Genomic DNA, 10,857 nt, shown 5'->3' on the forward strand with positions numbered 1-10,857 from the left:
GTGTAAGACTGCCTGGCTTCCAGAAACCTTGGACAAAGGAATTACCCCCTCGGTGCCTCCTCACCTGTCAAATGGGGATAACAGAGTCCTTACTTCTCTCACGAGTGGCATGAGCTAACCCACAAAAATCCCTCAGCATTGTGCAGAGGATGTCAGTAAGGGCAGCTACAATGACCAACTGGTGCAGCTGTTGCTGCTGAGTGCCAAACCACCGTGAACTTCCTGAGGGCAGGAACCTTGTTTTCTTCCCCCGGCAGGTGCTCAGTGAGTGTTTGCTGATTGGACAGAGGAAAAGAAACTGGGAGGGAAGGTACTGTGATTGAGCCGGCTGGTTAGGGAAGGCCCAAGGAAACAGAAGGGCCTTCAGCTAGACTGTACAGCACAGGCACAATAATATGCTGCCATGTGATTGTGTAACCTTGGGCAAATTCTCTTACCTCTCTGGGCCTCAGTTTCCCCAAGCTGGACTAGGTGATCCCTGAAGTGTCTTCCAGCTAGAACATTCCTTGATCCTACTAATGCACCATGTTGCTATTATTCTCATCCCCCCGACATCCCCCTTTAGGGATCCCAGAGGACATTAGACTTTGTACCAGAAGACCGATAAATCCCATTTCTGAAAGTGCTGAAGTCAAGCCACATCCAATTTCACACTGTCGAGTATAGCCGTCAGGCTGTGCAACGCCTATCATTAACCCACCGAGAGATGGAAACCATTTCCACTCTGTGGCTCTGTGCACCCAAAAGGCCAGCTCTTGGAAACAATGTGAAATCTCCCAGCTCTCCTGAACTGCGTGGCTCTGGAGAAGTTCCGCGCATGCTCAGAATCACTTCTGTAACAGCAAGTTCCCCGGAAGAAAGTAACAGGCCATTCCACTGGATAATGAAACCTCAACGCTCTCTGTTAGGGGAGGTTAGGTGAGCATCTGTGTTTCTCTCCGCTCCAGCCTGGAGCCACCGCCAGCCCTCCCCTCAAATTTCTTGGCCAAGGGGCAGTCTCTTTTTCCAGCTTCTAGCTGTCAGGCCATATCCCTCCATAACCCACCCCTCTCCCCGACAAAAAAGCAAAGACACACCCCATCCCTACGAGTGCTGGCATTCTGGTCTCTCCCTACTCCCTCTGGGGCACCAAACCACCATAAACAACTTGGCCGTGACATCCAGCTCTGACCTGGCTTTGTGCAAATTTTAAAGGAGCTGTTTCCAAAAAGACAAGGGTGCAGAGCAAAAGAAGCTAATTTCTAAATGTCCTCCTCCGCAGGCGCGGGAGATTCCATGGGGGCACTGGGTACACCCGGGGCCCAAGGGAACTTGTGATGGCTCTGTCCTTAGAGCAGTTCAGCCCGGTCTTGTATTTTAAGAACAGCAGGAAAGTAATGTCAACTGAAAGGAGTTTTCTGTGCGATATTTAACTACATAAATGGCTCTGCAGCTGGAGAAAGCCACAGGCAGACGTGTTATGATTCAAGGGCCCCCAATTACAATGATCCTTTTTTATTGTATAAAAACAGCAACACAGCCATTCTCCACCCTCCCAAGGCCTGGTCCCTCCATCCCCTTCCCCCACTGGCTGGCAAGGTTGTTCAGCATCCTGAAAGCAGCACCCAGATTCTCCTTGGTCTCCAACTTTGCAGCTCTCAGCCCTCTGGGATTCCTTCTCTCTCCAGAGCCAAGGAGGAGGGGGTGGAGGGGGTGCAGTGTCCCCTGGAGAATGTTCCATTATAGACACTGATAGAGGCTTTAGAATTGTCTTTTTGGTGGTGGGGGGAGGGGTCAAAGGATAACAGGCACAGATTTGGAATTCTCTCCTGTTTCGACTAAACTCACATATACGTACTCACGCATGCATGCACACACCTCTGCACCCCTTTAGCAGAAAAGCAATCAGACTATCCAGAAGCGCGTTCTAAAACCGTCCCTTCTCCCCACACTTCCATCCAGGTGGGGTGCAGCTGGCCTCCAGAAGACTTCAGAAAGACCTGGCGATGACTAAGAGCATCAGCTTTGGAATCAGGATGATCTGAGTTCGAATCCTGAGTTGGCTTCCTTCTCTCTGTGACCTTGAGCAAGCACCTAACCTCTCTGAGCTCTGGTTTCCTGTCTTTAAAATGGGGCCATACCACTGTTCTCAATGCCCTCCTCGCCGTCAGACTAAATGATGTGGTGCAGGGAAAGTGCTTAGCAGACTGCCTGGCACATAGTAGGCACTCAATTTTCGGGAGCTGTTGCTGTTCTTAGGATGGCGAACACTGTTTGTGGTGTGTCTGGGTGTGTAGGGAGCTCTGTACTTGTTCAGCCTCGCCAGCCAAAGTGGACAAGGCTGGGCGGTTGGCAAGACGGCTGTAGGGGGCACGAATGTCGGCCCCACTGAGGAGTGTTTTCTCAAGTCTTTCTGCAACATCGATTTAAACTGTCACGTGCACAGCCCATGCACCCCTGGTGCCTCCTCCTTCATTTAGACGTCTGGTCCTTCTTCAGTTTTCTGCAGACATTCTGGAGCCCAGACGCTGCAGCTGCAGGCATCCAACCAGGCCAAGGAGACCCTGTAGCCCAGGAACTCGCATTCACCCTTCCCCTACCCTTCTCAACAGCAGGCCCCTTCTCTCTCCCACAGAGTCTGCCCTGGGCCCCCAACAGGGAGATCTCCTCCCAAAGAAGGAGCTAGCTCAAGGTGGCTGCTCTCTGAGGCCCCAGGGAGACATAAATCCACCCCCCACACTGAACTTGACAGCAGATGGTTCTAGGATGTTGCTGGTTTCCCCCTGCAAGGTAAACCCATTGTGTGCTTCCCACTTTTCCATCCCAAACCAAGCCTGTGCACCCCTAAAATATAACACAAATCTCTTACATCCAAGTGAATGCCTGGGTCACACTCCTTAATATTCGATCCCCCATGGATCAATAGCACAAGCATTTCATTCACTGCAGATTCTATGCATTAACTACTATTGCAGTGAAATGCTGTGTTGTAAGATTTCACCTCCACGAAGTGTTTCTAGTACTAGGGGATTGGAGGCGGGCAGAAAGAGGAAGAAAGTGTGCGAAATGTGGTGTTTAACAGGTAACTTGTTCACCAGGGGATAAAAAAAGGTGTCAGCAAGAAAACTGGTTCTGGCTCTGCTCTTTTCTATTCCATTTTAAAGTTTGGGTAAAAACTGATGTACTGTTGGCAGGACTGTTTTTCTCCTTGGGGGTCTGTCACACACATGTGCACACACACACACTCACACCATTGCCAATCAACCCCTCTTAAATGCATGACTACAAGCATAAGAACAGGAAACAGACTGTGGGTGGATGTTCTTAAAATCACAACCTGTTCGATGTAGGGTGGGGGCCTTAGTGGGGGGAGGAGAATTGGTAGGGAATTTTTTTTTTTCAGTTAAAAATGAAACTACCTTGTGATTAGTAAAAACAATGTCCACTTTATTGCCTATCACAGGGGCATGTGCGCAGCCAAGCATCCTTTCAGAACTGGCTGTTGGATTTGACCATGACACAGCACATTACAGCACCTGACCGCTGTACCAGGGTCTCACTGCGACATTCTGGGAGAGCTTTCCACTTCCGTAGTTGCTGAGACTTGCCACAAACGAGGGCATGTGTGTATGGGGGAGGAGGGAGGAGAATGGCAATTCCCTCCAGATAGGGACAGTCTGGGTCTTGGCATCAATGAGAAAATCCATGCATGTTAATTATTTGGCACCTCAAGGTTACAGTAAAGTCACATCCTGAGGTGGTGGCAGTGACGATGATGATGGTGGTGGTGATGATGGTGCTAACAGGTAACATTTACTGAGCACAACCCATGTGTGAGGTGCTGTGCTAAGCCCTTTTATCACTTTCTGCTTCACAACAACCCATAAGGCAGCTACTAGAAGGATCTCCATTTTAGAGATGAGGAAACTGAGGTTTAAAGAGGGCAGTAATAGCCCAAAGTCACCAAGCTAATAAATGGATCAAGGATGTCGGTCCTTGCTGGAGAAATCCAGTGTGGTGACCCTGACGGGAGGGCCACCAAGGCCCTCTGTATCATCCCCTCAATTTAAAGCAAAGGTGAAGGGTCATGACCAGTTACAAGTGGAGGAGGAGCAGGTAGGACCCGGGAGACCAAGGGTCAGGAGAAAGGCAAGTGTGATGTTTGGGGTGTAAATGGTTCTCCCATCCAGCATTTTCGGTTCCAATAACTGAGTAACTATGAAGGAGAGCTAGTTACCTCCTGGTAACAGCTGACTAACATGAGGTTAATTTTGGATTCCTACTGGCAGGACCTAAAAGAAAGTCTCCCCATCATTCCTCACTTTCTTATTGCACGCTGTCTTCTTTTTGCCCTAAGGCAAAACTGGTCCCCTGGTCTGAAACTTTCCAGAACTCATTTTATTTCAAATAAGAACCAGGATGATTTGTCTCCACAAGGCACACTGCTGTCAGTCTTACCTTCCTAAAACACATCACATTCCCTCCTCAGAAACCTGCCATAGCTCCCCAGTACCTACAGACTAAAAGCCAACCTCCTCCACATCCACCTCCAAGTCTGGCGTCATCTCTTTGCACAACCTGGCCTGCACTCCCTCCCCACCTCCCCAGAACACACACGGCTTCCAGGACGCAGTTTGACCCGCATCAGGAATATCTTTCTTCCTCTTCTCATCTTAGGCACGCACACTGTATCTGCCAACTCAACAACTGTTCCAACATTCACCCCTTCTGCCTTAACAAGTTGGACCCCAATTTGTTCATGGCAGCAAGGTGCCTAACTAAAAATATGTAATTGCCTCCCACCCTGGTAGTTTTTCGTGGCCACCATGGCACAATGGTCGACGAGCTAAAGACAGAAGTCCCTGGGAGGGGTGGCCCTTCCCAAACATAACAGTAAAGCCATACCAGGTTAATATTCTTTGTGCCTCACTCATCCTACTTTCTCTTTCTTGGAATGCAGATGTGAGGCCTGGAGATGCAGCAGCCACCTTTCCATCAGGAGACGATAGACCTGGGGCCACAGGTCTATGCACTAAGGACGGTAGAGTGGCAAGACAGAGCCTGGTTTCCCAGTGGTACAGCTGAGGCATCATCCCACCCACCCTTCTTGTTGTCTGACGTGGATAAGCCCCTGTCTGCTGAAATCACCGGTGGGCAGGATTTCTGTTGCTAACAGCTGAATGCAATGAAATCTGACACAATTTCAGACACTGTTCCTCCTCATTCATGGGTCAGTTCAGATGCTTACCCCTCTGGGAAATCCTCCACAATTCCCTCAGAGCACAATAATTACGCCCTTCATTGTCACTTTTCTCAATTATAACACTTATTTAATCCTGCTTGATTTGGCCTAATGAGTGTTTCCCTGCCAGTCTGCTCAAACTCCTAGAGGGTGAGGGGCTCTATCCCACCAGCATCTTCATAATGGCTGGAGCAGCGCACTGGAATGTGGAGTGGGCGTGTTCTGAGGTCCAGCACTCCACTTATTAGCTGTTTGGTCTTGGGCGAGTTAGACAACCTCTCTGTGCCTCTGCTTCCTCATCTATAAACAGGACAGAATGAGAGTTCTTACCCCACAGGGTTGTCATAAAGACAAAATAGTTTAATCATAAGCACTGAGAGTCCCTGGCATATAAAAGTCTTAATAACTGCGGGATCTTATTAGTGTGATGAATATTGTAGTTGCTGAATGAAAAGATAAATCAACACATAGTTGCTAAACAAATGAACAAAGCAATGAAACCCAGGAAAACTGCTATGAGTTCAGAGCCCAGGGCGGTGGTCACTGTGTCCTCTTTCCTGCTTGCTCCTGACTCTTTTCATTCTAACTACAACAGCCGAGGAGCTGCTATAATAGGGTGCTTAAGGCTATCAGTAAGGTCTGGCTTTGAACACTGACTTCGCTTTTTGCTGTGTGGCTTTGGGCAAATTTCTTCACCTCTCTGGGCCTCAGTTTCCTCAACTGTAAACTGGGAATAACAATAGTACTTATAGAGTTATGGAGAGAATTAAATGATAAAGCACGTTAAATACACAGCATTGTGCCTGGCATGCTGAAACAGTCATTGTTAGCAACCGTTATCAAACATTGTCATTCTTCTTCTTGTCAAATGCACGGCATCCCACCGAATCACATGGCCCTGATGTGGACGAGACACTCGGGGTGGCGTCACCTTTGGGCATGTCAAGATGCACTGCATTTACACCGGGGGAATACCCTTCTTCAGTGCCAACAAACAGCTATGTCGTTTTGATTTTTCCTTTAAATGGAGATTAGTTAATATATCTGATTTACCCTAAAACCTTGGTCTCTGAATTTCCCCCTTAACTTCAGATGGATCCTTCATTGACATCAAACCTGGCCAGAAGGAACACCTGTGCACACAAGAATACTCAAAGGGCAGAGTGTTTCAACAGCAACAATATGCCCACAGACCACGGGTCCAGTTATGGTTGGTGACACATTTCAATCTTGCTTGTAGATTTCTTCCCCATCTTAAAAGAAGATATGTATACAGCTTTATAGAACTTTCCCTTAAACTTAAGTCAAACCGTTATAGTTGTCCCATTGAAGCACCTGAGGGCTCCATTCATCTATTTTTACCATTACACATGCCATTTTACCAGATATTTATTCCACTTGGTTGTCATCCAAATGCTTTTTGACATTACTGCCCTGGGACTGAACTGCTTCAACTCAGTGCCCTCATAAACAGAAAATCACCTTTTGACTGAAATCTTGAAGAGCTCTCAGAAGCTCAGCCCTTCACTTCAACAGGCATTAATTTCTGCTCTACAGAAAGGAGTGAGTGTACGTGTGAGTGTGTGTAAGTGTGTGCGCGGGGGGGGGGGGGAGGCGGTGTTTTAAGAGGGTAATTGTGGGAGGGCTGAGCCACCCAAAGAATGAGGGGGAGGGATTCCTGCCTCCCAAATCCTGCCCAACAGGGCCTGTCTCAGCCCTAGGGAGGTGCTCACTTGGAGAGAGAAGGTGATCATCAGAGACCAGGTCGGGGGAGAACTCTAGGGCCTGAAAGACTTAGTGATCCCTGGGGCCCAAGCTGGGCAGCGCCTCCTTCAAAGGGGAGGGGTCCAGGGAAAGTCACTATTCCCCACTCCGTGCTCCCCACCTCCCGGACGGACAAACAAAAGGCCATCGCGGCACAGCTGAAGGCAGAGACCCCACTGGCTCTGAAGCCGCTCAGTCAGGTGGAAGCCCGAGCAAATCACAACTTGGCTTCTCCGTCAAGTTTTCTCCCCAGCCTAACACACCGCCCTCCTCCTCCGCTTCCCGAGCTCCGCACAGCTCCGAGGCCAAGGGGACTGTCCTGTGATGCTCACTGGCTTCCAACTTTCCGCTCCTCTTCGTCTCCGCAGCCTCCTGCAAAGCGGCTGGGAAAAGGGCAAGTTGGCCAAGGCGGGGATACCAAGTCCCGGGGAGGCTACAAAGCAGCTGCACCCCCAACAAAGATGAACCTCGCGTGGGGCGGACGGAGAGCGCCGGCTGCCGTTCCGGGGGCGGCCGTGGGCTCGGGCGGGCAGAGGCGGGGCGTGGGCCAGCCGGCGGCGGACAGCAGGACCGGGGTGCCCCGGCCCCCCGCGGCCCCTCCCCACGCGGGTTCCCCGGCACCTGAGCGGGGCGTGGGGACAGCGCCGCGCTCCGGCCCTGCCCGCGCCAGGTAGCTCGGCCGCGCGCCCGCCGCCTGCAGCCACCAGGAGCGCCGAGAGGAGCGGCAGCCTCAACCCACGGCGTCATGCTTCCTGCCACCACAGTACGGCGAAGCGTCACCAGGAGCGCGGAGAAGAGGGGAGAGCGGGGGAGGGAGGGGAGCACACACGCGCAGCCCCCCGCCTCCGAACCCCGCGGAGCCGGGGCCACGTCCCGGTGGAGTCCCCGCGGGACCTGTCCCGTGTGCACAAAGCGCCGCGGTCGGGCCGAGAAGGGAGGGAGCCGGCCCCGAAATAAATAAATAAAAACAGTCGGGTCTACGTAACGCCCTGTCGAAAGCGGACGCCATATTTTTTTGTGGCTTATGTCGACATAGGGAAACGTAGACATGTTTTTCCTCCTCCTCCTCCTCCTCGGTCTGGCTCCCATTTATCCAAACTTGTAATCAAAACTCTTAAAAAAAAAAATCCGCCCCCCCCCGTATCCTCTTATTTCCTCCCACCCGCAAAAAGAGCCCGCACCCCCCCCCCTCGCGCACCCCCCCTTCCAATCACAAACCCGGCCAAGTCCCATTAAGAACACATTTTCGGGAGCCGCGGCGGCGGTGGGAAAGTTGGGCTGGAGCGGCCGGCGCCCGGCGTGCGGGGCTCGGGGCTGGCGGCGCCGGGCGGGGGGTGCTCCGCGCCGAGGCGAAGTTTCTTACCTGCGCCGGGGCTGGGAACGCGGGGACCCGGGCTGGGAGCGCGGAGACGCGGCGCGGGCGTTCCAAAATGGAACTCTGCTGGCTCCCCCCACCCACTCCCCACTCCCCACTCCCCACCCGGCGCCCGGCTCGGGCTCCGTGGGAAAGAGGGGGACAGCCAGCCTGCCAGACAGACGGACAGAAAAAGCCCCCGTACGGAGAACAGTGGCCAAAATTTTAAAAAGAAAAAAAAAAAAAAAGAAGGAGAAAAAAAGGGGAAAAAAAAATGTCTCGATCAGTGGGGAATCTACGCCAAAACCCACATGATCTGTAACGTCAGCATGCGTATTTGCATACGATACCACCACCGAGCTGCCACCCGGGCTCGGGTTCCGCAGAAAGTTACAAAGTGAAATTCAGCCCCCTCCGGAGACGCCGGCGAAATGTCATTTTCAGGCGGGAGCTGGGGGGGAGGCTCGCCCTCAAGGCGCTGGTTACTAGCCAAGGTTGGGGGTGGGTGAGCAGTAAATTAACTTAAAAGTCTGAACCCAGTAACGGACTCGGTGGAATTTCTGCGAGGGGAGGAGGGGGAGGCGCGAGCGAGATCATTGAATATTAAGCACGACCCGGCCGAACCCTCCCGGTGCAATACCCATTTTCTTTATGAAAAGTTCAAGGTGTCACTGATGAGCTCAAGAAACTGTTGATCCTGACCACGTGGAGTGGCGGACCCGGGGACCGCGGGGCGCGGCTGCTCGCCCTGCGCCGGCGGCTGCCGGACCCCGCGTCCCTCCCGCAGCGCCAGGGGCCGCGCGCGGGTGGGGCCGCCGGGCGCCCGGGGCGCTGCCTGCGCTTTCTCCCGCCTTCGGGCTCGGGGAAATAATAACTAAAAAAAATTTGTAAAAAGCGAGACTCATTTTACTCCTGGCATAGTAATGAGAGGGCTTGGGGTAAGGAGGCTAAGAAAGAGCCCCCACTTATATAACGACTTGAAATTGGATGGCCTTTGCTGGGAGATTCTGAGATTTCCGCTTGCGCAGGTCTGAGGTTGGTTTAAAGATCCTCCAACTTTTTTCCTTAAGAGCCAATAAACAAACAGACGCCCCGGGAGCTGACTTAAACTCTTGTCGGGCCGGCGTTCGCTGGGATTCCCAGACTCGGAGAAATGCACACCCCTGCGGCGCTGGCAGGGAAGTCCCTCGGAAGCGAGGCGGGATTGGGACGTTCCCGGAGGGAGGGGATCTCTAACCGCCGCAGCCCCCTGGTTGCCCTCCGGCGCCTTAGAGCAAAGGAAAGTCAGGATCTCGCTGCCCTTCGCCTGTGGCCTCCGGGACCGTGAACTTGCGTTCTGGGCGCGGCGCTTCTGCAACAGTGCTCGGCTAAGGAGCTGTGAGGCATTCGGGATCCGGGGGACGCTTCGGAATCTCACAGGGCAACCTGTCTGAGCCGCACGTTCCTGCCCGCCGGGACCCGTTTCCACTCCGTGGGCATCTCGACGCGTCAGCATCTCCCGGGTGTGAGCAGGGAGCGAGAGCGCACGAGCCAAGGGGAGCGAGGGGGTGCTGCCCGGGGTCTTCTTTTGACATTCTGAGCGCAGCGAGAAAACAAAGGGAGCCTGGGGCTGGGAGGCTCTGCGGAATCCCCGCCCGCCCTGAGGATTTGCAGGCGCGGAGCGTCGGGGCTTCCCGGCCAGCCTCTGCTCCGGGGAATTAGAACGAACTCTAGCGGCGGTTTGCGACTCGGCTCTGGGCGCGAGGGCGGCAACAGGTGGCCGTGTGCGGCGGAGCGGCCGGAGGCGAGGTTGGGGACTGGGGTGGGGACGGCTGGCCTTGCGGGCTGACTGCGTGGTCGACGCACTGGGTGACCTTTTGGCGTATTCGTTTCCTAGGCCGAGGAGAAGAAAGTAGCTAAAAAGTTTTTTTAGGGTCTCCCCTAGGCCTCCAACTTCTCTAACACAACTCCTTGGGTCCCCAGAAGTTTTTACAATAAACATAAAAATAGCCCATATGCAAAACTTCTTTACTGGCCTGCACCTGTTCGTTCGGTTATTGCTGATGTAGAGTCTGTTTTTTAACGGCACATAAAACTAGGTCCTGGCCTGGGAGGGGGTCTGTTGCTGATACTGTCAGACCTGACAGACGCACTGACCCGGCTTTTGAAGGATTCTGTTCAGAGCTTCCTTCATGCCTATGATCCACATCATGTCACATCTTCCTCAAACTCATTTGATACCTACTGTCTAGGGTACTCATCTACTTGCCATCAACATCAGAATTTAGGGATGCTGGGGGTTTTTTTTCCCTTCTTCTCTCAAGTGTATGCCAGAAGAGAAAAAGAAAAAAAAAAAACCCACCAACTTTACTATTTTTATATTGCTTACTCTTGACTCTTCCAGGTCATTCCACCTCTTCCCGCCTTCTTTGAAAATAAGTATAGTTCTCAGTTTGTTTCCATGGAAATTACTGAAACGTCAAGGAAGCTATTCCCATTTTGAGGCTGCACCTCCTCCTGATGGTCCGTCACTTAGGAG

At 52.4% G+C, this 10,857-nt stretch overlaps 1 protein-coding gene across 1 annotated transcript in view; it reads right to left on the minus strand.

Annotated features, from left to right (window-relative positions):
* The window catches only part of ZHX2 (zinc fingers and homeoboxes 2), a 153,355-nt gene extending 144,530 nt beyond the window's left edge, over positions 1-8,825 (minus strand). Inside the window, exon 1 of the mRNA XM_004431106.3 lies at positions 8,349-8,825. The gene's annotated coding sequence lies outside the window, so the exon portion shown is untranslated. The remainder of the gene's footprint in view (positions 1-8,348) is intronic.
* Positions 8,826-10,857: the final 2,032 nt, after the last annotated feature.

This window comes from Ceratotherium simum, chromosome 23, assembly GCF_057802395.1.
Source record: "Ceratotherium simum simum isolate JZ-2026a chromosome 23, ASM5780239v1, whole genome shotgun sequence".
Lineage (NCBI taxonomy): Eukaryota > Metazoa > Chordata > Mammalia > Perissodactyla > Rhinocerotidae > Ceratotherium > Ceratotherium simum.